At 53.9% G+C, this 25,713-nt stretch overlaps 1 long non-coding RNA gene and 1 pseudogene across 1 annotated transcript; one reads left to right on the forward strand and one right to left on the reverse strand.

Annotated features, from left to right (window-relative positions):
• Positions 1-346: 346 nt before the first annotated feature.
• On the forward strand, positions 347-23,648 carry LOC128822911 (zinc finger protein 208-like; annotated as a pseudogene).
• On the reverse strand, positions 7,976-18,918 carry LOC128822912 (uncharacterized). Its single transcript, XR_008441615.1, has 3 exons — positions 18,858-18,918; positions 15,981-16,102; positions 7,976-8,164 (listed from the first exon to the last, which is right to left on the reverse strand). It is a non-coding gene; the product is annotated as an uncharacterized LOC128822912 (long non-coding RNA).
• Positions 23,649-25,713: the final 2,065 nt, after the last annotated feature.

A 25,713-nucleotide genomic window follows, 5' to 3' on the forward strand; every position in this document is an offset into this window, starting at 1 on the left:
CCATTCCCGTTCCCTGGCGCCATTCCCGCTCCCTGTCCCCATTCCCGTTCCCTGTCCCCATTCCCTGTCTCCATTCCCTGTCCCCATTCCCGTTCCCTGTCTCCATTCCCTGTCCCCATTCCCGTTCCCTGTCTCCATTCCCTGTCCCCATTCCCGTTCCCTGGCGCCATTCCCGCTCCCTGTCCCCATTCCCATTCCCTGTCTCCATTCCCTGTCCCCGTTCCCTGTCTCCTCTCACCGGACGCCGCCGCCATCGCTCCGGCCGTCCCCCGGCCCTCACGTGACCGGGGAAACCCCGCGCTGCTCCCGCCCACCAATCCCAGCGCGCGATCGCTCCTGTGTTTGCATAACCACGCCCTTCGCCTTGACCCCGCCCACCGCCGGCTGCAGCCGGATCCGGGCGCTGTTTCCTCCCAGTTCCCTCCCAGTGCTCCCAGTAAGAGCGGTGCTGGCAGGGAAAGCGCTCCCAGTTCCTTCCCGGTGCTCTCAGGATCGCTCCCAGAGCCGTGCAGGGAGGCGCCGCTTTGGGAATCCCCATAGGGAAGAGCGCGGCTGTTTTTGGGTGTCGGCACCTGCCCGGGCCGGGCTGGGAGCGGAGAAGGAGCGGGAGGAAGAGGCGGGACAGAGAAAGAGGAAAAGGAAGAAGAGGAGCTGCAACGGAAGAAAGAGAAGGACGAGGAAGAGCAGCAGCAGCACCAACACCACGCGGTTTCCCCTCCCGCCCGTTCAGGCCGCAGCTCCCCCGGCTCCGGCAGCATTGTCCCCCCGCTTCCAGAACCCGCAGGTGGGTGGGGAGCGAGAGCTCGCCCCAAATCCATCAGGGGGGTCTCCGAGAGGGTTTTTTTGTGGGGCAGGGGATGTTTGGATCTTGCAGGACCCCAAAGCTGCGCCAATAATGCGGGGGGGCCCCTGTACCTGCGGGCAGAGGAGCGATATCGATTTTGGGGATCCCAGGGAGTGCCGCGAGGAAAGAGCCAGGAAGAGGGGAGAGCGCACAGGGGCGATTACAGAGCTGGGGGACCCCGGCAGCCTGGAGGGTTGAAGGTGGCTGGAGATGAGCGGGGTCCGGATACCCCAAGGCTGAACGGGGCGCTGACTTCTAGAGCTAGACTTGGGCAGTGGGACCATCAAACCCAAAGCAATCAACCCTTGTTTTCCTCCCCAAACCAGGATTTCCCGTTCCTAAACCTTGGCCCAATGGAGGAAGAGGAGGCTGGGAGGAAGAGGAAGATGCCCCAGGACACCCAGGCAGGTGAGGAGGCAGTCACTGCCCCTTTCCCCCTCTCTCCTGCTCCTTCTCTCAGCCCAGCCTGGCCCTTGGCTGCAGGACAGCCCTGTTGCCAGTGCCGTCCTGTTGGGGATGCACTGGGGGGATCTCCTTGCCCTTCCCTCTGGCACGGAGGCAAATCCCATCGTCTCCTTGTCCTTTCTCCCCCAGAGCAGGAGCTGAGGGCGGAGACCAGGGAGGATGAATCACCGCAGCAGAACCTTGTGAAAGAGGTCATTTTGAGTGGCTCCACAGCACAGGAATCCAATGGGGAGGAAAATCCATGGAGATTCCGCACAAAGAGGGGCTGCAAACGTAGCCCAGGGAAGTCAGAGGAGGGAACACCCACTCTGGGCCAAAATGGCAGCCAGAGATGTAGCTGGAGCTCAGAGCTGGAGGTCCCCGAGCAGCTTCATGATGGCAAGAAGCCCTACAGGTGTGGGGAATGTTGGAAGAGCTTCAGCCGAAGCTCAACCCTGATCCGCCACCAAAGGATCCACACTGGAGAAAGGCCCTGTGAGTGTGGGGAGTGTGGGAAGAGCTGCAGAGACACCTTTGACCTGATCAACCACCAGAGGAGCCACACAGGGGAACGGCCATACGAGTGTGGGCAATGTGGGAAGAGCTTTCAGAGAAGCTCCACTCTTCAGAAGCACCAGCGGACACACACAGATGAGAGGCCCTATGAGTGTCCTGAATGTGGGAAGAGGTTTCAGACAAGCTGCCATCTCCTCAGGCACGAGCGGATTCACACAGAGGAGAGGCCCTTCCGCTGCCCTGACTGCATGAAGGGCTTCAAACATAACCCCGACCTCATCAAGCACCGGCGCATCCACACCGGGGAGAGGCCCTACGAGTGTCCCGAGTGTGGGAAGAGCTTCAGTCAGAAGTCGAACCTGATTGTCCACAAGAGGACCCACACCGGCGAGAGGCCCTATGATTGTGGGCAATGTGGGAAGAGATTCAGCCAGAGCTCTGAACTAATGCATCACCTGAGGATCCACTCTGGGGAACGGCCCTACGAGTGTGGCAAATGTGGGAAGAGCTTCAGTCGGAACTACCACCTGATGATCCACCAGAGGAGCCACACTGGGGAGCGGCCCTACAAATGTGGGGAGTGCCAGAAGAGGTTTCAAAGCAGCTCAGATCTCCTTGTACATCAGCGGATTCACACAGATGAGAGGCCCTTCCGCTGCCCTGACTGTGGGAAGGGCTTCAAGCACAACTCCACCCTCGTCACCCACCGGCGCATCCACACCGGGGAGAGGCCCTATGAGTGTCCCAGCTGTGGCAAGAGCTTCAGCCAGAGGTCAGCCTTGACCCAACACCAATGGAGGCACCACTATGGCAGCCCTGCGAGCACCCCAGTTGTGGGAAGAGCTTTGTGCCCTGCTCCAGCTCCATCCCCCATGGGAGGATCTGCACTGGATTTTCCCCAGTGACCCCCAGTGGGCAGAGCCCCAGTGATCCGTGGTGCCGGTGATCTGTGTTGGGAAGACAACTGGCTGGGGCTCCACCTCTTGATGATTCCATGTGGCCTGGATTATCTTTTCATTTCTCTTTGTCTTTTCAAGACACCCAAAAGCATAAAAAAGGTAAAAATAAAAACACTGAACTAAGACAAGGATGGGGGGATCTTCCAGGGGATCTGGGGGATGCTGGGTTCCAGTGAGTTGAGGGTTCCTTGGCAGGACTTGGGGTTGCTCAGGGCTTGGCTCAGTTTTTCCCAGGCTGAGCGGTTCTGGCTGAGCTGGGAGATCGTGGTGGAGTTTCTTGGGCAGCTGATCAAGGACCCCCTGCCCTGGAACTGTCCCCATGTCTCCCTGTCCTGGTTCCTGGTGTCCCCTGTCCACAATCCCCCCTCCCCCTCCTGTCAGTCCCCTTGCTCCCCACCCATTCCCATGTCACCACACTCCTCATCCTGTCCTGCTTCCATCCCTGTCTGGACCCCCTTCCCAGTCTCATTCCCCATCCTGGTCCAGTATTCTTTGTCTGGCTGCTGTTCCCATATTCCCAGTCTCATATTCCCAGTCCCGTTTCCTGTTGTGCTTCCGTTCCCATATTTCCATTTCTATGTTCCCTATCCCATTCCCATATGCCCATATTCCCAGTCCCATTCCTGTATGCCCATTTGCGATCCTGGTCCCATCTTCCTAACCCCCATCCCATATTCACTGTCTCTCTCTCTTTCCATATTCTCCGTCCCGTTCCCATATTTCCATTCCCATTTCCTGTCCCCATTCCCGCTCCCTGTCCCCTCCCCAGAACCCACAGGTGAGCAGAGAGGAGGAGCTCACCCCAAATCCATCAGGGATGTCACCAGGAGGGTTTTTTTTGCGGGGTAGGAGATGCTTGAATCTTCCAGGACCCCAGAGCTGATCCGGAAATACCCATTTGGGGGATCTTGGGGGGGTCCCATGTGGCGATTGGCCCAGTACTGCTGGGCAGAGGGATGATACCGGGTTCGGGAATCCCCAGGAGAGCCAGGGATAAACGTGAGAGCCCTGAAGGTGGAAGAGTGCAGAGGGGTGATCCTGGAGCAGGGGGATCCCCGGCTGCCAGGAGGGGTGAGGGAGGCTAGAGATGAGCGTTCTGATCGGTTTTACGGCACAGGAATCCAACGGAGAGAAAAAGCCCCAGAGATCCCACAGGAGGAAGGGCTGTAAATGCCAATCAAGGGGTTCTGAGGAAGGCAGCCAGAGCTAAAAGCTGTTGGTCCATGAGCAGCTTTACGATGGGGAGAAGCCCTACAAGTGCTCAGAATGTGGGAAGAGCTTCAGCAAGAGATCCTCCCTGACATGCCACTGGAGAAACCACACGGGGGAGAGGTCCTATGAGTGTGGGGCGTGTGGAAAGAGCTTCTGTGAGGGTGCCAAGTTGCTCATCCACCAGAGGATCCACACAGGTGAGAGGCCCTACGAGTGTGATAAATTCTGGACAAGATTTCAGATCAGTTCCACTCTTGTGAAGCATCAGCGGATCCACAAAGATGAGAGGCCCTTTCGCTGCCCTGACTGCAGGAAGGGATTCAACCATAATTGCACCCTCATCAAGCACCGGCACATCCACACCAGGGAGAGGCCGTATCATTGTCCCAAGTGTGGGAAGAGCTTCTCACAGAACTCTTACCTTGACCCAACACCAACGGAGGCACCACAGAGGAAGCCCTGCGAGTGCCACAAGTTCAGAAGGAGCTTTGTGCGCTGCTCCAGCTCCATCTCCCATGGGAGGATCCGCGCTGGATGATCCCCAGTGACTCCCACTGGGCAGAGCCCTGGTGATCCTTGGTGCCAGTGATCCTCTGGTGATCCGTGTTGGGAAGACACCTGGCTGAGGGGCTCCACATCCTCCTGGCTCCCTGTGTGCACCCAGACACATCCACAGACCAACATCAGAAATCCATTGTGGAGAGCAGATTTGCTAACATCTGACCCCAGAAAAATGTCACTTTTTGCATCTTCTGGTGGCATTAAGCAATACTGGATGGCCTTGCAGGTCTTCTCCAACATAAATCCATTCTTTTAGTTCTCTCTGGCCCACAGCTGTCTTTCACAGCCAAATGGGGACAAACTGGGGCAAAACCTCTGATTTTGGAGACAGTGGGATGGAAACCCCTCCAAATAGGTTCTTCCCACCCACCTAAGCACATGGATGCTCTGCTGGCAGGGACATGTAAATAATTTTGTTTTGGCCTTGATTTTCTGTTCCTCTCTGTTCATCCCTTTGAAACCCCTGAAACTGGGGTAAAAATAAAGATGTTGAACTAAGGCATGGATGGGGGCATGGGAGGACAATGACATGGGTGGGGACAAGGGGGGACATGGAAATAGATGGGGACATGGGCAACACAGACATAAGTTGGGACATGGGGCACACAGACACAGAGAGTGACATGGGTGTGATGACCTAAGTTTTAGCTTTCATATTTTTCAGATTCTGTACTGCCTTGGTGTGTAACTCTGAACTTTGTTTTAATTGTTAGTAATTTCACTTCATAGGGTAGTTAGAAAAAACGATCCTTTTCCAGCTTGAGAAACCAAGGACAACCATTACAGCCTCAGGCCCAAAAAGCATACACAATAGTGAATTGAAGGGAGGAAACAAGGAGGATGGGACTTCATAACCTGAAGCTGTAATTGGACAACTAACTCCAATATGTAAATGGTTATTTACCAAACTATTATTTATGAAAGTGTGAAAAACTTATAAAAGTGTGAAAACTTGTGACCTGTGATCCCTCTTAGGTAGAGCCCTGGCCAGGCTCTTGTACTACCCAAGGTATATCCTTTAAAGGCCTTTTCATAAATATCTACTTTATTCCCTTAACTCTGTCTAGCCTCTGTTCCAGGTGAGCCTCTCACAGGCATCAGTTCTGGCACCCCATGAAGGGACAAAAGGCATCTGGAAAACCCCCTGGACCAGAGGAACACCTAGCTGCCCCCCCAACTCCTGCCAGCACTCCCAGGGTGCCCCAGCTGCAGTACTGAAGGTATCAGAGCCCAAGAAGGCTTGGGTCTGGCACAGACGCACTGAATGAGTAACTGAATAAAGGGGGTATTCTGTTTTAGCACCTGAGTTAGGTGTTAGGAGATCTCTTGTAGTTTTGTTTAGTGTGGAAGGACCCTAGGGGGTCCAGGGGTGGAGTTGCTTTACATTCACTTTCTGTCTCATCCACTAGAGTAAGAGAGGACATGCTCTGAAAAAGCATGCCTTTAGTAGTACAATGGTAAGCAATGGCCTGAGGCCAGGGGTAGTGCTGTAGGTTAGCTCCTGTGCTATGGATCCAAAGCTTGTGAGTTCTAATCCTGCATCTTACTTCTTCTTGCTTGCTCTTTCGCTCTATCTCTTGCTGGTTCTTTTGATCTCAGCAGACTTTCCTACTCATAAGTGTTAAGATGGGGTATGTATTCTCCTGTGATTGTAATAGTAATATCCCGAGAAACAGTCCTCTGGGGTTAGTATTGAAAAACTGGCACGAACTAACAGGTGGTAAGTCATTGCTTTTTAAACCCAGACTTATCAGGCTCTCAGAAAAGATGTGGCCAGCGTATGAACTAGACAACAATGAGACGTGGCCTGAATTCGGTAGTTTCGGTAAGAAGTTATATCAAGTTTAATATCCTGCATATGGGAGGACAAATATTTCGACATGTTAGAATATGCTAGGCTTTTTATGGTATTAGCATGTCAGCAAAGCCCATCAACAAACAAAAAGGAACAGCATATATTGGTTTTAAAGAAAAAAGAGGGGGAAAGTAAAAACAGTCGATATTGAGCAGTGGATGTAAAGATAAGGAGGAGGCAGGGTTAGACCTCTGATTTGAAGGCAGGGCCCACCCTGGCCATACTTGTGGCAGGCCCAGGCAGGGCCCCTCCACCCCTGCCACCGGTGCCAGTGCTGTCGGTGCCACCCCCGGCAGTCGTCCGAGCATGTGGGGGTGGGGTGGCATGAGGGGTCCGTGCCCTTACTGTGCTCCCAGCCAGTGAAGGAGGAGGGGGGAGGGCTCCAGCAGCCACCCTCCCCACTGCCATGGCCGTCCGCTCCAGCTGAGTCCCCCCTTCCATCCCCACTCCTGGGGTGGCGGGGTTAGGGGGGGCAGAGCCTTCTGCCCAGAGGGCAGAGAGGGGACCACCCATGGGGGGAATGGGGCTTCTGCTCACACTTTCCATAGCAAGCCCAAAGAGTGCGGAGCAGGCTCGGGAGTTGACATCTTCACAGCGAGCAGGCACACAGCCCGGCTTCCACCACGGTGTAAGTCATGCTTAGCGCTTTCCAGAATTGGGATTGGTCAAAGCAGATGTACTACTCCAGCAGAGTCGACAGAGCCAGACAGCTCTTGCTCAAGTAACTCCGAGGAGGAGGAGAATGAGATTATTGCTACCCCAAGCAAGCAAAGGAGGGGAAAGATAGCTAAAAAGGCCATTAAAGAATGCAGCCCCATAGCGAAATGTACTAGGTCAAAAAGGAAAAAAGGAAAAGAACCAGTTTTGCAAGCGCCCTTGTGGCAGGCAGTCAGCAGCCAGGGGCCAATATGTGTAAAGGTTCCATACTCCCTTATCGAGTTGAAACAGTGGAAAACTACTGTGGGGAAATATAAAGAGAATTCAGATAAGATGGCAAAATTAGTAGAAAGGGCAATTAACTCACAAAACCCTGACTGGGCTGATTTCAACTCTATGTCAGACACATTACTTGATCCCACTGGGAGATGAATGCTCAATAAAGTGATTACATCAGTAGAGGCTAGCATAGCAAACAAGTTGCTTCAAGGCACCATTACACAGATATTTCCCCTAGAAAATCCAGGTTGGTATCTAAATATACCAGAACATATGGCAAGGTTAAAACAATATCAAAGTCTTGCAGTATATGGGTTAACACATGGTGTCCCTAAAGCTATAAATTGGTCAAAGACTTACAAAGTAAGGCAAAATTATGATGAATCACCCACTGATTTTTTAAGCAGATTAAGAGAAACTGCCATCAAATATACAGATCTAGACCCTGAATCAGCTGATGGTAAAGCACATCTAGTTCTCTTATTTATGGCTCAAGCTACAAATTATATAAGAAGAAAGCTGCAAAAGATAGAGGGAGTTCAAGACATAGATAAATTGGTAGAGGTGGTCTGGAAGGTATTTCGAGACAGGGGCCCAACTGAAACAGTTAAATCTCAACCTAGTAAGAAGGCAACTCAGGAAAAGTCATCCAAGAAAACATCTCCTATGGAGAAAGATCACTTTAATGTAAAAAATGGGGACATTGGAAGAATGACTTTCCAGCGTTGAAAGAAAAGTCCCCAGTTCCTCAGCTCCCAGTAGTACAAAGCTCTAGCAGGTCAAGTTCACAGTGATGTGGACCGACAGCTAGCCCCTCAGTGGAGCCTTCGGTTATAGCTAAGTTGGAGAAAGATGACATTGAATTTTTATTAGATACTGAAGTGGCATGTTCTGTGTTAAATACCTTAGAAGGGAAGCCAAGTCACAATACTGCACATGTTGTTGGGGCAACCGGCTGTCCTGGCTTGTAAGATAAGCATATATTCTATTTACCATCTGTCAGAAGTAGGGCAGGTATCTTCCTTTAAGTGGGGCAGTTTTCTTATCTCTTCCAAGAACAATGTCTCCCTCTGGGGAGATATCTTCTGTTAATGGGCCATTGAATGGCTCACTACATAACTGATAAAGTTACATCATCCCATTGTAAGATGCTCCACCCAGAGGGAAGAGCCAAGCATCCCTACCTGCATAAAATCAGCGTTTTTTAGGACATCAACACAGCCTCTTCACTGGATTCCCAGAGGAAGACCAGGCCCATCTACTCTATCACCACACCTTCAGAGAAAACTACACCCTTCTACTGGATCACCGCTTCAGCCGCATTTCATCTGCCACTCCAGGAGGAGCAGCCACCATTTAACTAGATTATCACCCACACCCTGACTCCTCAGGGTGTCAGGTTTCTGACTCTATCAGTAGTTTTATTTGTACTAATTACATTTTTTTTATTATTATTTAGTTTTTTTCCTAGTAAAAAAACTATTATTCCCATTCCCATATCTTTGCCTGAGAGCCTTTTTATTTTAAAATTGTAGCAATTCGGAGGGAGGGGGTTTACCTTTTCCATTTCACGGGAGGCCCTTGCCTTCCTTCACAGACTCCTGTCTTTTCAAACCAAAACACCGAGGTAAACGAAACATGGCCTTTTTCCAACCTTTAGAATTTAAACTGGGAAAGCACTGCGTAACCCGTCAATTCCTCTATATGCCTAACTCCCCTAAACCATTGCTCGGGAGGGATTTATTAGAAAAATTGGAAGCAGAAATGTTGGAATCCTGGATGCTGAGAATTTTAGACCTTCTGTGCTGAAAAGGACAAACGCACAAGAGAACACTGCATTTGACCTGGGGCTGTGGAGAAGACTTTAAAAATTGATAGTACTGGGATTACTGGGTATTTAGTTGGTTAGAAGTGTGTAATATCACAGGGTGGAAAACTTAGAGTTTGGGGTTTTAAAATATAGAAATAAATATTAAGCAAGATGGAGGTTTTAGGGTGGAGACAGGTTGTTCTTCTTTACCTTCTTCTTTTATCTTAATGGGTTTGGATGATGTTTTGTGATTGGACAGAATGGTCCGCATTGTGGGCTTCGGGGGATCAGTTATTGGGTTAAAAGGGAAAATAATATAGGTGTTCTTTTTTAATTGGATAGTTTAGTTTTAAAAAAACTTGTAATAAGAGTTTGTTAGCCATTTTGTGCCTTCCTAATGAAAAGCTGCCAAACTCATGGTTGTGAGACTGTTTCATTGATAAGAAATAATAAACACCTGAGTCCAAATGTGGACTGCCGTCTCAAGTGCCTTCAATCCCGACCTCAAGAAACTGATACAGAAATTAAATTTTAAAATGAAAAGGGTGTAAGAGTTGTAATTCCTGAATCTAAATTTATCCAAGTTGCTGCACTTTTTATACAAGAAAAATGTGGTGAGATTCCCACTTTGAGAAGTTGAGAATGCAGTAAGTCCAATAGGGTGGGCCAGTGATATGCCAGGAAGATCCAAACAAGTAGAATCAGTGAATATTGCACTAAAACTAGCAGCCACACCAGTGAGTCAAAAACAATACCCTTTGAAATTAGAAAACCATAAGGGATTAGTATCTGTAATTGAAAAACTCCTTCAGCATGGGTTACTAGTGCAATGTGAGTCCAAATACAACACCGCCATCTTAGCTGTTAAAAAAGCAGGTGGCAAAAGTTATCAATTAGTACAAGATTTGGGAGCAATTAACAAAATTACAGAGAACATAGTGTCACCTGGGGGGTCACATGGCCTCATGCTGGGTGTCACCAGAGGCATCCTGGTGGCAGTGTCCCCACAGGTGTGGCAACATTGTCCTCTGATGTGTGTCCTGGTGGCATCGTGTCCCCATCCCCTGCCATGGCTCCTGTGTGTGTCCCTGTCCTGCCCTGTGTGACCCTTTCCCCTGTGAGTCCCTGTCCCCTTCCATGTGTCCCAGTCCCTTCCACGATGTTCCTGTCTCCTGCCCCCTGCGGGGCCCAAGTCCCAGAGGTCCTGAGGCCGTGTCCTGTATGGTGTTGCTGTGTCCCTCAGGATGTTCCCGTGGCTGCTCCTGGCGCTGAGCATCTGCGCCCGCCCCACCATAGGTAGAGACATGACATGACACCCTGTGACACCCCACGACATCCCACAACACCCTTTGTCCTCTGATTTTGGGTCCATCCCCATCCATTTTGTGTCCATTCCCCCTCTTTTGGGTTCCACATCAAACCACCCCAAAATCCTTCAAAATTTCTCACCCAAATGTCCACCTCCTGGACCCCCCACAGGCACTCGGCCACAGAGCTGTTGCTGGTGCACCACAAAATCCCTGAAAACCACCCCAAAAGCCATCAAGATCCCCTAAAATGTTCACCCATGACGTCCATGCGCCCCCCCGCCCCGGGCCCCCGCCCCAGGCACTTGGCCACAGAGCTGTCACTGGTGACATCAAGCTGCAGGATCCGCAGGGTTTCCCCAAGGGTGGCCGTGGCTGCCGCCTCCAGCGGCCCCTGCCACAACAGGTGGCCAGGACTGCAACACCAAAAATCAGTCAGAGACCCAAAAAATTCATCAGGGATCCCAAAAGCTGTCAGGGATTCCAAAATCCCACACTGGGGACAATGCTGGGGTGTCCACCCCCTCCACTCCCAGTATTTCTTGTCCCCTGTCCCGCCTTGGGGACATTTGGGGACACACTCCTCACCTTCCAGGAGTGTCCTCCCTTTCCCTCCCACGCTGGGGACAATTCCAATCCCCCCTCCCCTTTTGTGGTGTCCGCCCTTTCGCTCATGTGATGGGGACATTTGAGGACAACTCCCCTTACCCTCCCATGTTCTGCACATCCCGGGGTGTCCCTTAACAAGTTGGGGACAATCCCAAGAAGTCCCTCCTCACCCTCCTTGACTTGGAGACATTTGGGAACAACCCCCTCACCCAGGTATCGCTTCTAGGGGTCCCTGGTCAGCCGTACAGCCACAGCCAGGCCAATGCCCAAGGAGCAACTGGTGACAAGGACAGTGTGAGCCAGGGGGACGGCCATGGTGTCACCTCCTCACCCTGGATCAGCGCTCACGTGGCACTAGGACTGGGGTCAGAACAGGAGGGAAAAAACGGAGGTGATACCCTGAGATGCCCCCAAAACGGGGGGCACAAAGGGGGAGTCCCCCTTTAGCTGCCTCCGGGGGTGGCAGAGATTTGGGGGCATTCCTGCGGACATCACAAAGTGTGGGGCTTTCACCTGGGGACCCTAAATCTGCTCTTCCTTCCCATCTCAGTGGACTCTGGGGACCCCAAATCTTTCCCTCCCCATGCAGCCCAAAGCGAGCTCTGGCACCGGACACCAGGACCATGCAGACTGGGCTCTGAACTCCAGTACTGAGCACTGAGGACACCTGGTTTCCCCCAGGACTCCCCACATGGCCCCGGGATGTCCCATCTGGCCCCCATGCCCAGTCCTGGCAGGTACTGAGCCCCGTGGGGGGATCCCCACCCCAAAAATCATCCCCAGGATTCCCTGCACCCCAAAGCAGAGAATAAGGGGAGAAGGGACCCAGGACCCCAAAACCCCAGAGCATCCCTAAGTGGGGAGACTGAAGAGGGAGGAGTGACTCCTCCTTTCCCCCTCTCTCCTGCTCGACCTCCCAGCCTAGCATGGGCCCCGGCTGCAGGACAACCCCACTGCCAACAAAGTCCTACCGGGGATGCATTGGGGGATCTCCTTGCCCTTCCCTGTGGCATGGAGGCAAATCCCATCCTCTCCTTGTCCTTCCTCCCTTAGACAAGGAGCTGAGGATGGAGACCAGCGAGGACAAATCCCCATGGCAGAACCTTGTGGAAGAGGCTGTTTTGAGTGGCTTCACAGTGCAGGAATCCAACAGGGAGGAAAAGCCCTGGAGATCCCGCACGAGGAGGGGCTGCAAATGCAGATCACAGGGATCTGAGGAGGAAAGACCCACCCTGGGCCAGCGAGGTGGATGCTTGCCAACTGATTGTTTGCAGGTGCATTTGCTGTTCCGCCACGCTGCACTGCTTCCAGCAGGGCCTGGCAAGGAGCGGCTTGCTCTATACGCTTACACCTGCTTCACGATACCCGCTCATCACAATAACCCATGAATTTTCCCACCTCTTGGCCAAATGAACTTCCTGGGGTAACTCTGGTGATCTCCCACGGAAGATCCCTCATCTGCCTCACAACCACTGTGACAGACAGAGATTGAAGCTCCCTCCCAAAGACTGAGACTGAGACCCCTATAATCCTAACACAGGGGTGCTGGCCTGACTGAAGCAGGATATTTGCCAAGTGTTGCCTGCAGGTGTGTTTGCAGGACCCAGAAAACAATGGGTCTTGCTCACTGCTGAAATTGACTTGCCCTGCTTTGGAACAGGGACTGTCTGCACCCGTTTTTCAATAGACTAATTTCTCCATCACCTGTTCTCCACACTCGGCAGAGGACTATAAAAGACCCCTGAGTTAACCAAGTGACCCCCCATGGACAACGGTGAATCTAAGTGGCTGGACCATTGAGGATTTAATCTCTCCATTTGGTAGCTATATCCTGCCCCCTCTTTCTCTATCTCTCTATCCTTTATTTCCTTCCTAAATCCTTTTATCACTTTTGCTGTTGGCACTCAGTAAAGGTGCATTTGTTGTGATTAAACTGATGGTCCTCTGCTGTTTGCCTTTTGGGATCGGTAAATGAACCGTCACAACACCCCGCTGGTCCTAGCAGATCGTGACAGCCCCGCAGTGCACCCCAAGTGCAGGAAGAGCTTTGTGCGCTGCTCCAGCTCCATCCCCCATGGGAGGATCTGTGCTGGATGATCCCCAGTGACCCCAGGTGGGCAGAGCCCCACTGGTCCATGATGCCAGTGATCTGTATTGGGAAGACACCTGACTGGGGGGCTCCAATTCTTCCTGACTCCCTATGCCCTTGATTTTCTTTTCATTTCTCTGTCCTTTTAAAAGCAAAACTGAGGTTAAAATAAAGATGTTGAACTAAATCATGGATGAGGACATGGTGGGGGCATGGCCATGAACACTGACATGTAGGGAATGTTCAGGGGATGTGGGGAATGCTGGGTTTGACGGATATTTAGGGCTTCAGGTACAGGTCCTGCTGCATTGTGAGACCCTGGCAGAGGTTGTGGGGCAGCTGGTCAAGGATGGCCCACCCTAGAACTGTCCCAATATCCCCCCATCCCAGTTCCCAGTTTTCCCTATCCAGATTCTCCCTCTCCCCGCTGTCACCCCCCTCGCCCCCTGCCAGTTCCCTTGTCACCCCATTCCTGATCCTATCCCAATCCAGATCCCATTCCAGGACTCATTCCCTGACCGTGTCTTGTATTCTCTGTCTGGTTGGCATTCCCATATTCCCAGTAACATATTCCCTGTCCTGTTCTGTATTCCCTGTATAGCTCCCGTTCTCATACTTCCAATTCTATATTCCCTCTCCTGTTCCCATATTCCCATCCCCAATCGCAGTCCTATTCCCGTTTCCGATCCTGGTCCCATCTTTCTATTCCCGATCCCATATCCTGTCTGCGGTTGCTGTTTATGTATTCCATGTCCCGTTCCCATATATTCCATCCCCTGTCTCATTTCCAGATCCATTCCCAGTCCCCATCCCATTCCCCTATTCCCTGTCCCCCATTCCCAGTCCCTATCCCCGCTCCCTGTCCCGTCCCCTGTCCCCATTCCCGCTCCCTGTCCCCACTCCCTGTCCCCATACCCGCTCCCTGGCCCCATTCCCGCCCCCTGTCCCCATTCCCTGTCCCCATTCCCTGTCTCCATTCCCTGTCCCCATTCCCGCTCCCTGTCCCCATTCCCTGTCTCCATTCCCTGTCTCCATTCCCTGTCCCCATTCCCGCTCCCTGTCCCCATTCCCGCTCCCTGTCCCTATTCCCTGTCCCCATTCCCGCTCCCTGACCCCATTCCCTGTCCCCATTCCCATTCCCTGTCCCCATTCCCGTTCCCTGTCTCCATTCCCTGTCCCCATTCCCGTTCCCTGGCGCCATTCCCGCTCCCTGTCCCCATTCCCATTCCCTGTCTCCATTCCCTGTCCCCGTTCCCTGTCTCCTCTCACCGGACGCCGCCGCCATCGCTCCGGCCGCCCCCCGGCCCTCACGTGACCGGGGAAACCCCGCGCTGCTCCCGCCCACCAATCCCAGCGCGCGATCGCTCCTGTGTTTGCATAACCACGCCCTTCGCCTTGACCCCGCCCACCGCCGGCTGCAGCCGGATCCGGGCGCTGTTTCCTCCCAGTTCCCTCCCAGTGCTCCCAGTAAGAGCGGTGCTGGCAGGGAAAGCGCTCCCAGTTCCTTCCCGGTGCTCTCAGAATCGCTCCCAGTGACGCGCGGGAAGGGTCCGCGAATCCCCCAGGGCAGAGCGCGACTGTATGTGGGTGTCGGCACCTGCCCCGGCCGGGCCGGGAGCGGAGGAGGAGCGGGAGGAAGAGGAGGGACAGAACCGCGTTGGTTTCCCTGCCGGTCTCCGGCCCACCTGCTTAGGCCGCAGCTCCCCCGGCGTCAGTACCACCGACCCCCCCACGCACCCGCCAGAATCCGCAGGTGAGCAGGGAGACGGAGCTCACCCCAAATCCATCAGGGGGGTCTCCGGGAGGGTTTTCTTTGCGGGGCAGGAGATGTTTGGATCTTGCAGGACTCCAAATCTGAGCAGAAAATGCCCCTGAAGGGATGTTGAGGGATTCCATGTGGTGATCGCCCAAGTACTGGCGTGGAGGGGGCAATATTGGGTCTGGGGATTCCCGGGAGAACCGGGGACAACGCAGGGGCCCCGAAGGGGAGAGACTGCAGAGGGGCAATCCCAAAGCCAGGGGACCCCCAGCACCCTGGAGGGGTGGAGGCGGCTGGGTGAGTGGACTCCTGGATGAGTGGGCTCCAGAGCCTCTGAGGCTGAAAGAGGCACTGATTTCACCAGCTGCACCTGGGCAGCACAGCAGGACCATCAAATGCAAATCGCTCAGCCTTGTTTTCCCCCCAAAACCAGGATTTCCCATTCCCAAACCTTGGCTCAATGGAGGAGGAGGCTGCGAGGAAGAGAAAGATGCCCTGAGAGCCCCAAGCAGGTGAGAAGGAAGTCAATGACCCTTTCCCCATCTCTCCTGCTCCATCTCCCAGCCCAGCATGGTCCCTGGCTGCAGGACAACCCTGTGGGCAATGCTGTCCTGCTGGGGGTGGATTGAAGAAATCTCTCTCCTTGCCTCCTGCAAGGAAGCAATTCCCATCCTCTCCTTGTCCTTCCTCCCCTAGGCAAGGAGCTGAGGATGGAGACCAGCGAGGACAAATCCCCAGATTTGAGGCAGAACCTCGTGGAAGAGGCCGTTTTGAGCAGCTCCATGGCACAGGAATCCAACGGGGAGAAAAAGCCCTGGAGATGCTGCACGGGGAGGGGCTGCAAATGCAGATCACAGGGATCCGAGGAGGAAAGAACCACTCTGGGCCCGGGAGGTGGCCAGAGCTCAGAGCTGGGGGTCCATGAGCAGGTTCATGATGGGGAGAAGCCCCACACGTGCTCAGAATGTGGGAAGAGCTTCAGCAAGAGATCCTCCCTGATCTGCCACTGGAAAACCCACATGGGGGAACGGCCCTACGAGTGTGGGCAATGTGGGAAGAGCTTCACCCAGAGCTCCTACCTTATTGTCCACCAGAGGAGCCACACGGGAGAACGGCCCTATGAGTGTGGGGAGTGTGGGAGGAGCTTCAGGACGAGATCCAAACTTTTCCGCCACCAGATGATCCACACCGGGGAGAGGCCCTACGAGTGTGATAAATGCAGGAAGAGGTTTCAGACCAGCTCCAATCTCCTTACACATCAGCGGATTCACACAGAGGAGAGGCCCTTCCGCTGCCCTGACTGTGGGAAGGGCTTCAAATACAACTTCCGCCTTGTCACCCACCAGCTCATCCACACTGGTGAGAGGCCCTTCGAGTGTCCCGAGTGTGGGAAGAGCTTCAGGACAAACTCTGAACTGACAGTTCACCAGAGGATCCACACGGGGCAACAGCCCTACGAGTGTGATGAATGCAGGAAGAGGTTTCAGAGCAACTCCCATCTCCTCTTGCACAAGCGGATTCACACAGAGGAGAAGCCCTTCCTCTGCCCCGACTGTGGGAAGGGCTTCAGGTACAACTCCAACCTCGTCACCCACCGGCGCATCCACACTGGGGAGAGGCCCTACGAGTGTCCCAGCTGTGGCAAGAGCTTCTCACAGAGCTCTCACTTGACCAAACACCTACGGAGCCACCACTAAGGGAAACCCTGCAAGTGCCCCGAGTGTGGGAAAAGCTTTATGTGCTGCTCCAGCTCCATCCCCCATGGGAGGATCCAGGCTGGATGATTCCGAGTGACCCCCAGTGGGCAGAGCCCCAGTGATCCCCTGTTGGGAAGACACCTTCCTGTGAGCTCCACATTGTCCTGGCTCCCTGTGGCCTGAATTTTCTCTTTGTCCCTTCAAATCACTCAAAACTGGGGTAAAAATAAAGATGTTGAACTGAAACATGGATAAGGACATGGTGTGGGCATAGCCATGGATGGTATCATGGGGGATCTTCCAGGGGATGTGGGGGATGCTGGCTTCAAGGAAGTTCAGAGTTCCTGGGGGAGACTTGGGGGTTGCTCAGGGCTTTGGGCACCCCAGGCCGAGTGGTTCGGGTTGCGCTGGGAGACCCTGGTAGAGGTTCTGGTACACCTGATCAAGTATTCCCTGCCCTGGACCTATCCCCATGTCCCCCCATCCCAACTCGTAGTGTCCCCTGTAGCAGCTGCCCCACTCCCTGCTATCGCCTCATTTCTCTTTACAGAGAAAAAGAAGGCACAACTTTTCCCCAAGGATTTACTGGGAAAGGCAGTGAGAAGCCTCAGAGAGAACAAGAGAAAACAATTCTTATCTGCTCCTGTGTTTGTCCCACATGGAATATGGTATGGAGATTGTTCACCTAGAGGTGATTGCTTGATTGGATTCTGGTGAAGGTTGTTTGGGTTCAAGGACCAATCAGATCCAGTTGTGTCTCGGACTCCCGGCAGAGAGTCACGAGTTTGTTAGTTAGATATGCTAAGTTAGAAAGTAAGTATGTAGAATAGTATAGTATCTTTTTAAATAGTATATTAATGTAATATAGTATAGTTTCAATAAAGCAAGTGTTCAGCATTCCAAAGCCTTCTGATCTGGAGCCAGAGATCATTTCCCTGTGTTGGGTTTGTCCTCATTCTGACACCCCGCTGTCACTCCCCTTCCCCCCACCTGTTCTTGTGTCTCCCCTATCCTGGTCCTATCCTGCTCCCATCCCAGTTTGGATCCCATTCACAGCCCCTGTCCCATAGTCCCAGTCCCCACTTTCCAGTCCCATTCCTGGTCCCTGTCCCATATTCCCTGTCCCATTCCTGCTGCCTGTCCCCATTCCCAGTCCCTGTCCCACCTTCCCAGTCCCATTCCCTATCCCTGTCCCCATTCCCGCTCCTGTCTCGTATTCCTGGTCCCATTTTCGGTCCTTGTTCCCATTCCCGGTCCCATTCTTAGTCCCTGTACCCATTTCTGGTCCCTGTCCCCATTCCTGGTCCTATTCCCGGTCCCATTCCTGAGGGCTGCCTCTCTCATGGGGCCCTGAGGGCTCCACAGCTCGGGCTGCCTGTGCCACACGAACCCTTCAGCCCCGCTGCTGTCCTTGGCCAGCTGCAGAGCGCACAAGGCTTTGGGCATTTCTCAGAGGCCCCCAGCTGGCCAGAGCAGCCCCTGGGGCCAGCACCCGCTGTGCCTCAGAGCCCTCCCTCATGCCGGGGCCGTGGAGGGGACGTGGGCCTGGAGGAGGCTCCTGTTGCTGCGGCAGGAGCGAGGCTGCAGCTCCCGCCTTTGGGCCCTGGGCCGCAGCAGCCCAGGGGAGGCCCAGCAGCAGAGCTCACAGCCCCTCCTGGCTTTCACCTGGACACTCTGGAACACGAATCCCCATCCCAGATTCTCTCTGCGGTTGCTGTTTCCATGTTCCCTGTCCCGTTCCCATACTCCCATCCCTGCTCCCATTCCTGGTTCCTGTCCCGTATTTCCAGGCCCCTGTACCCATTCCCAGTGCCAGTCCCCGTCCCTGTCCCCATTCCCGGTCCCATTCTCCCTTTCTATCCCGTATTCTCGGTCCCTGTTAAGTATTTCCAGTCCCATTCCCAAACCCAGTCGCATATATCCGCTCCCTGTCCCCATTCCCGCTCCCTGACCTCATTCCCGCTCCCATTCCCTCTCCCTGTCCCCGTTCCCTGTCCCATTCCCGATCCCAGTCCCCATTTCCTATTCCCGCTCCCCGTCCCCATTCCCGTTCCCTGTCCCCATTCCCGCTCCCATTCCCATTCCCTGTCCCCATTCCCGCTCCCTGGCGCCATTCCCGCTCCCTGTCTCCATTCCCTGTCTCCATTCCCTGTCCCTATTCCCTGTCCCCATTCCCGTTCCCTGTCCCCATTCCCGCTCCCTGTCCCCATTCCCATTCCCTGTCTCCATTCCCTGTCCCCGTTCCCTGTCTCCTCTCACCGGACGCCGCCGCCATCGCTCCGGCCGCCCCCCGACCCTCACGTGACCGGGGAAACCCCGCGCTGCTCCCGCCCACCAATCCCAGCGCGCGATCGCTCCTGTGTTTGCATAACCACGCCCTTCGCCTTGACCCCGCCCACCGCCGGCTGCAGCCGGATCCGGGCGCTGTTTCCTCCCAGTTCCCTCCCAGTTCTCCCAGTAAGAGCGGTGCTGGCAGGGAAAGCGCTCCCAGTTCCTTCCCGGTGCTCTCAGGATCGCTCCCAGAGCCGCGCAGGGAGGCGCCGCTTTGGGAATCCCCATAGGGCAGAGCGCGGCTGCTTTTGGTTGTCGGCACCTGCCCGGGCCGGGCTGGGAGCGGAGAAGGAGCGGGAGGAAGAGGCGGGACAGAGGAGGAGGAAGAGGAGGATCTGCAGGAGGAAGAGCAGCAGCCGCAGGAGAAACGCCCCGTTCCCCCGCCCGCTCAGGCCGCATTTCCCCCGACTCCTGCTGCATCGCCCCCCTCGGAACCCGCAGGTGATTGGGGAGGGGTCAGCTCGCCCCAAATCCATGCGGGGGGGTCTCCGGGAGGGTTTTTCTGCGGGGCAGGGGATGTTTGGGTCTTGGAGGACCCCAAAGCCGAGCCGGAAATGCCGCTGGAGGGATTTTGGCAGGTCCCACATGGTGATCGCTCCGAAGCGGAGGACACAGGGGTGATCTCGGTTTGAGGATGCCCGGGAGAGCCGGGGCGAATGCGGGAGCCCTGGAGCGGGGAGAGCGCAGAGGGGCGATATCGCCGGCCGGGGAACTATGTACAAATCAGGACCGGGACGGCACTGCTGAGAAACGCGTCTCGAGCTGTTTATTTTCCGGCATCAGTCTCATTACATGGTTATGACAATGGGGAGATGCCAGCAGCTCACATCCCCGGCAGCAGACGAAGAACTTAAATGTTACAATTTACTTTAACAACCTTTTGACCAATCACACAAAGCAAAAGCATATTGACAGTAGTTCTATCCAACCACTATAAGCATACGTACCTTTGGTTAAAACAATGCTCGCTTATTTCGAATACAATACCTGCTTGCAAGCCTTAAGATGCAATGCACAGAGCTCCGTTATTAAGCTTAGAACTTCCTAATATCTTGTTAGATGTGAAAAACACCAATCACTTGTTTTAAAATTTTAAAAGTTTAATAGTAATAAAATAGTTATAAAAACAGTAATAAAAATTAGAGCAATAAAAATTTGGACAGTCTGAGTTAGGACAATAAAGGACAATAAAAGCAAAGAATTACGGACATCCGGATGCTCTCGGGCACTTAGCCAAGAAAAGCCTGCCTTGTGAACAAAGGATTAATCCTTAAAAGCAATAGTCTGTTGCATATTCATATATCTCATACATGATGCATAAACTCTGTCAAAACAAAGAGCTCTGTCTGATCAGTGTCACCGTCTTCCTCTTAATCCTGTGGCGTCCTCAGGGCTGAGCAAGGCAGGAAGAGGTTAATTTCTTCTGATAAAGGAACCATAAATTCTTTTTTTCTGGAAGATTTAGGTGTCCTGTGGCTGCTATCTTGATGCAAGTACCTCATTCCTTTCTTCCCACATACATAGTTTCTATTTTAACTACGAAAGCTCCATTTTAACTGCCAAACTACGTTTACCATACTATTAAAATGTTAATACAGCACTACTAGTCAATATAACATAATACATATAGTAAATATCTGCATAGAGCCATATAATAAACACATTTCACACTAGATATCCTTTTCTATAACTTAGGGTGTTATTCTAGCCAATAGACAAGCGTTAATACACTGACCATTGCTCTATTTGACCTTACTTTCTCATATATTCTTGTATAATTTTTCTGCTGACAAATCTTAGGTCTACTGCTTAGCTCTAATTGCAGTTCTGCTGTTTCTGAGGCCAGCCTTTTGCAACTTGACCAAAACCCTGATTTTAAGGGTTCCCACAGGTCGATTCTGGAGCTGGAGCCCCCCCGGCAGCCTGGAGCGGTGGGGGAGGCCGGGGATGAGTGGGCTCCAGACCCCCTGAGGCTGAAAGGGGTGTTGACTTCTCCAGGTGCGCTTGGGCAGCGGCACCATGAAAGCCAACGCACTCAGCCCTTGTTTTCCTCCCCAAACCAGGATTTCCCATTCTCAAACCTTGGCCCAATGGAGAAGGAGGAGGCCATGGGGAAGAGGAAGATGGCCCAGGAGCCCCAGGCAGGTGAGGAGGAAGTCATTGCCCCTTTCCCCCTCTCTGCTGCTCCATCTCCCAGCCCAGCACGGCCCCCAGCTGCAGGATAACCCCGCTGCCGACACCGTCCTGCTGGGGATGCATTGGGGGGATCTCCTTGCCCTTCCCTGTGGCATGGAGGCAAATCCCATCCTCTCCTTGTCCTTCCTCCCCCAGAGCAGGAGCTGAGGATGGAGACCAGCAAGGACAAATCCCCACAGCAGAACCTCATGGAAGAGGCCATTTCGAGCAGCTCCATGGCGCAGGAACCCAACGGGGAGGAAAAGCCCTGGAGATCCCGCACGAGGAGGGGCTGCAAACGCAGATCACAGGGATCTGAGGAGGAAAGACCCACCCTGGGCCAGGGAGGCAGCCAGAGCTTGGAGCTGGGGGTCCATGAGCAGGCTCACGATGTGGAGAAGCCCAAGTGCTCGGAATGTGGGAAGAGCTTCAGGTGGAGATCCGAACTGATCATGCACTGGAGAATCCACACAGGGGAACGGCCCTACGAGTGTGGGGAGTGTGGGAAGAGCTTCATCATGAGCTCCGAACTGACCAGACACAAGCGGAGCCACACAGGAGAACGGCCCTACAAGTGTGGGGAGTGTGGGAAGAGCTTCTGTGAGCGTGCCAGCCTGACCAAACACCAGAGGATCCACACGGGGGAGAGGCCCTACAAGTGTGGGGAGTGTGGGAAGAGCTTCAGGATGTGCTCTCAACTGACCAGACACAAGAGGATCCACACAGGAGAACGGCCCTTCGAGTGTCCCGAGTGTGGGAAGAGTTTCTGTGAGCGTGCCAGCCTGATCAAACACCAGAGGAGCCACACGGGGGAGAGGCCCTACAAGTGTGGGGAGTGTGGGAAGAGCTTCAGCCATAGCTCTGGCCTGATTGTCCACATGGTAATCCACTCGGGGGAGAGGCCCTACGAGTGTGGGCAATGTGGGAAGAGCTTCAGGAGGAGCTACGAACTGACCAGACACCAGAGGCGCAGCACAGGGGAACAGCCCTACAGGTGTCCCGAGTGTGGGAAGAGCTTCTGTGAGCGTGTTGACCTGATCAAACACCAGAGGACCCACATGGGGGAAGGGCCCTACGAGTGTCCCGAGTGTGGGAAGAGCTTCTGCAAACATGCTGACCTGATCAAACATCAGAGGACCCACATATCGGAGAGGCCCTACGAGTGTGATAAATGCAGGAAGAGGTTTCTGAAGAGCACCAATCTCCTCAGGCATCAGCAGATTCACACAGATGAGAGGCCCTTCCGTTGCCCCGACTGTGGGAAGGGCTTCAAGCGCAACTGCACCCTCGTCATCCACCGGAGGAGCCACACCGGGGAGAGGCCCTACGAGTGTGATAAATGCAGGAAGAAGTTTCTGACCAGCTCCAATCTCCTCCTGCACCAACGGATTCACACAGATGAGAGGCCCTTCCGCTGCCCTGACTGCGGGAAGGGCTTCCAGCGCAACTGCACCCTCCGCAAGCACCGGCGCATCCACACCGGGGAGAGGCCCTACAAGTGTCCCGAGTGTGGGAAGAGCTTCTCACAGAGCAGTAACTTGACCAGGCACCAACAGAGCCACCAGTAAGGGAAGCCCTGTGAGGGCCCCGAGTGTGGGAAGAGCTTCCTGCGCTGCTCCAGCTCCATCCCCCATGGGAGGATCTGCGCTGGATGATCCCCAGTGACCCCCACTGGGCAGAGCCCCGGTGATCCATGGTGTCAGTGATCCATGTTGAGGAGACAACTAGCTGGGGGCTCCACATCTTCCTGGCTCCCTGTGGGCACCTGCACACATCCACAGCCCAAGATCAGAAATCCCTTGTGGAGAGCAGTTTTGTTGACTTCTGACCCCAGAAAAATGTCACTTTTTGCATCTTCTGGTGGCATCAAGCAACACTGGATGGCCTTGCAGGTCTTCTCCAACATAAATCCATCGTTTTAATTCTCTCTGGCCCATGGGGATTTTCTACAGCTAAATGGGGACAGACTGGGGCAAACCCACGATTTTGGAGACAGTGATGTGGAAACCCCTCCAAAAAAGGTTCTTCCCACCCACCCAAGCGCATAAATGCTCTGCTGGCAGGGATACGTAAATCCTTTTGTTTTTGCCTTGAAACAAAAAGGTTTCTGTTCATCCCTTTGAGACATGGGGTTAGGAATTAACTTGGGTTAGAAATCCATTTCAGATTTTGGTGAAGTGTGCTGCCTTGAATTGTTTAGTCTGTAGAGTCTGTTAATTTGCTGTGCTGTAGCTTGCAAAACTGCCTCAAACAAGATGAAAGCAATGTGAACTTCCAAGATAGAGGAAGATAAGAGGGGCCCCTTGGACCTTGAAACAAGAAGGAAACCAAAACTGAGGCTGCAGGAGAGGGATGGACAACCAGAGAACTAATTGTAATGCAAAACTAGTAAATGAATATGCATGAGCCTATTTCAAAACTTAATGCATATGCAGCAAGTTAGGGGACAAAGGGGAGGTCTGGACTCTTGGGGCATGCACATGCCTTTGGAAATTATTCCACTTGTGCCTGGCATTGTAATAAACATACCACTTTTTACTTTAATCAGCTGAGGAGTCATCTGTCCATGCATCAGTTTTGAAAGCCCTGAAATTGGGGTAAAAATAAAGATGTTGAACTAAGGCATGGATGGGGAGATATGGGGACGTGGCCATGGATGGGGACATGTGAGGGACAATGGCATATAGGGAGACGTGGATATGGGGTCAGTGCCATGGATAGAGACATGGCCATGGATGGGGACATGTGGAACACAGACACGGATGGGTAGATGTGGAGTCAGAGCCCTGGGTGGGGACATGAGGGGACATGGATGGGGACATGTGGAACATGAATGAGGACATGAACTGGGACAGCATCAGTGCCACCACCTGTGCCATCACAGTGCCACCAGCACCTTCATCTCAGCCTTGACCAAGCACTACCTGATGCAGTTCCTGCCACCACATCCCCTCTGTCACCACTGTGGTGTCCTAGCCAAATGTCACCACCCAGCAGGGCGGTGTTGTTCAGGCAGCTTGTTCAGCTGGTGACTAGCGGCCTGGAAGAGAGTGACAGACACCAGGGTGTCCCAGGACCTCCGCACTCAGGGGACCCTGACCGCCCCTGGGGACAGGGCAAGGGTCAGAGTCACCCACAGGGTCACATGATCCCGTGCTGGGTGTCACCGGAGATGTCCTGGTGGCAGCATTCCCATAGGTGTGCCAATGTTGTCCCCTGATGTGTGTCCTGGTGGCATTGTGTCCCCTCCCCTCTGTTTGTCCCCATCCCCCACCATGGCTCCCTGTCATCCCTCTGTGTGTCCCTGTCCCTCCCCTGATGTCCCTGTCCCCCATCCCCAGGGGGGCCAAAGTCCTCGAGATCCCTACCCACGTCCCATAAGGTGTCCTCATGTCCCTCAAGGTGTCACCATGTTCCTCAGGATGTTCCGTGGCTACTCCTGGTGCAGAGCATCTGTGCCCACCCCACCACAGGTAGAGACACCCCATGACACCCCACGACATCCCATGACATCCCACTACACACTTTGTCCTCTGATTTTGGTCCTCCCCCCATTTTGGATCCTTTCTCCCATATTTTGGGTCCTTTCTCCCCTGGTTTGTGTCCCTTCTCCCTATTTTGAATCCTTTCCCTTTATTTTGGCTCCTTCCCCTGTTTTGGGTCACTGTTCCCCTGTTGGGGGTTCTTTTCCCCCTATTTTGGATCCTTTCCCTCTTTTCCATCCTTCCTCCCAATTTTGGGCATCCTCCCCTTCAACTTTGGCAAATTTTTGGGTGCATCCCACCCTCCAACCCTCTCCCCACCCTTAAACCCCCTTTCACCCCCCAGGCCTGTCCCCAGCTGTGTCCCCATCTGTCCCCCCATGCCACATGGACTTGATTCTCGCCACTCTGGATGCCCTCAAGTCCCCAGCCTGGGACTGTAGATCTCCTCTTCCAGGAGATCTACAGCTGGCCTGGCTTCCAGGGGACACCAGTGGCCTTGGGGCTCAGGGTGGGTGGCCTGGTGGGGTTGGTGGGAGAGGGTCGGGGTCATCTTGGGACTGACCGTGGGTCTTGTCCACTCTGCAGTGAGGAGTAGCCCTGGCTGGGGAGTCTGGGATGGACGGGGGCAGGAGAGGTTGGACACTGGTCCAGATGGACACCAAAGCCATGGATCCCACTCTGGATGGACACTGGTCCAGATGGACCCCAGAGCCATGGATGCCACCTGGACTCGGGTCTAGACAGCAACTGACCTTGCAGCCCCCCAGCCTGACGAGTCCCCAGCCCAGATGACCACCAACCTGGTCACACCCTGGCCCATCCCACTGTCCCACTAGCCCATCCCAGTAGCCCCAAACCCAAAACCCCCCAAAATAAACCCAATTCCAAAACATCAGCAGCAGGTTTTCCTTGCAGAGTGAGGGGGAAACTGAGGCACAGGCTGGGGGCATGATGTTGTGGTGATGGGAGCAGACTTCGGGACCCACCCTGGAGATCCCAAAATGAGCACCCACCCACCAAATTGTCACAGCAGCACTGTGGGACCCCCAGCTGTCACTTGCTCCCCTTAGGGGACAAGGCAGCAGGGAAGCGAGGGGAGGGACACAACAACTAGGGAGACAACT

This window comes from Vidua macroura, unplaced genomic scaffold (assembly GCF_024509145.1).
Source record: "Vidua macroura isolate BioBank_ID:100142 unplaced genomic scaffold, ASM2450914v1 whyUn_scaffold_109, whole genome shotgun sequence".
Classification (NCBI taxonomy): Eukaryota; Metazoa; Chordata; class Aves; order Passeriformes; family Viduidae; genus Vidua; species Vidua macroura.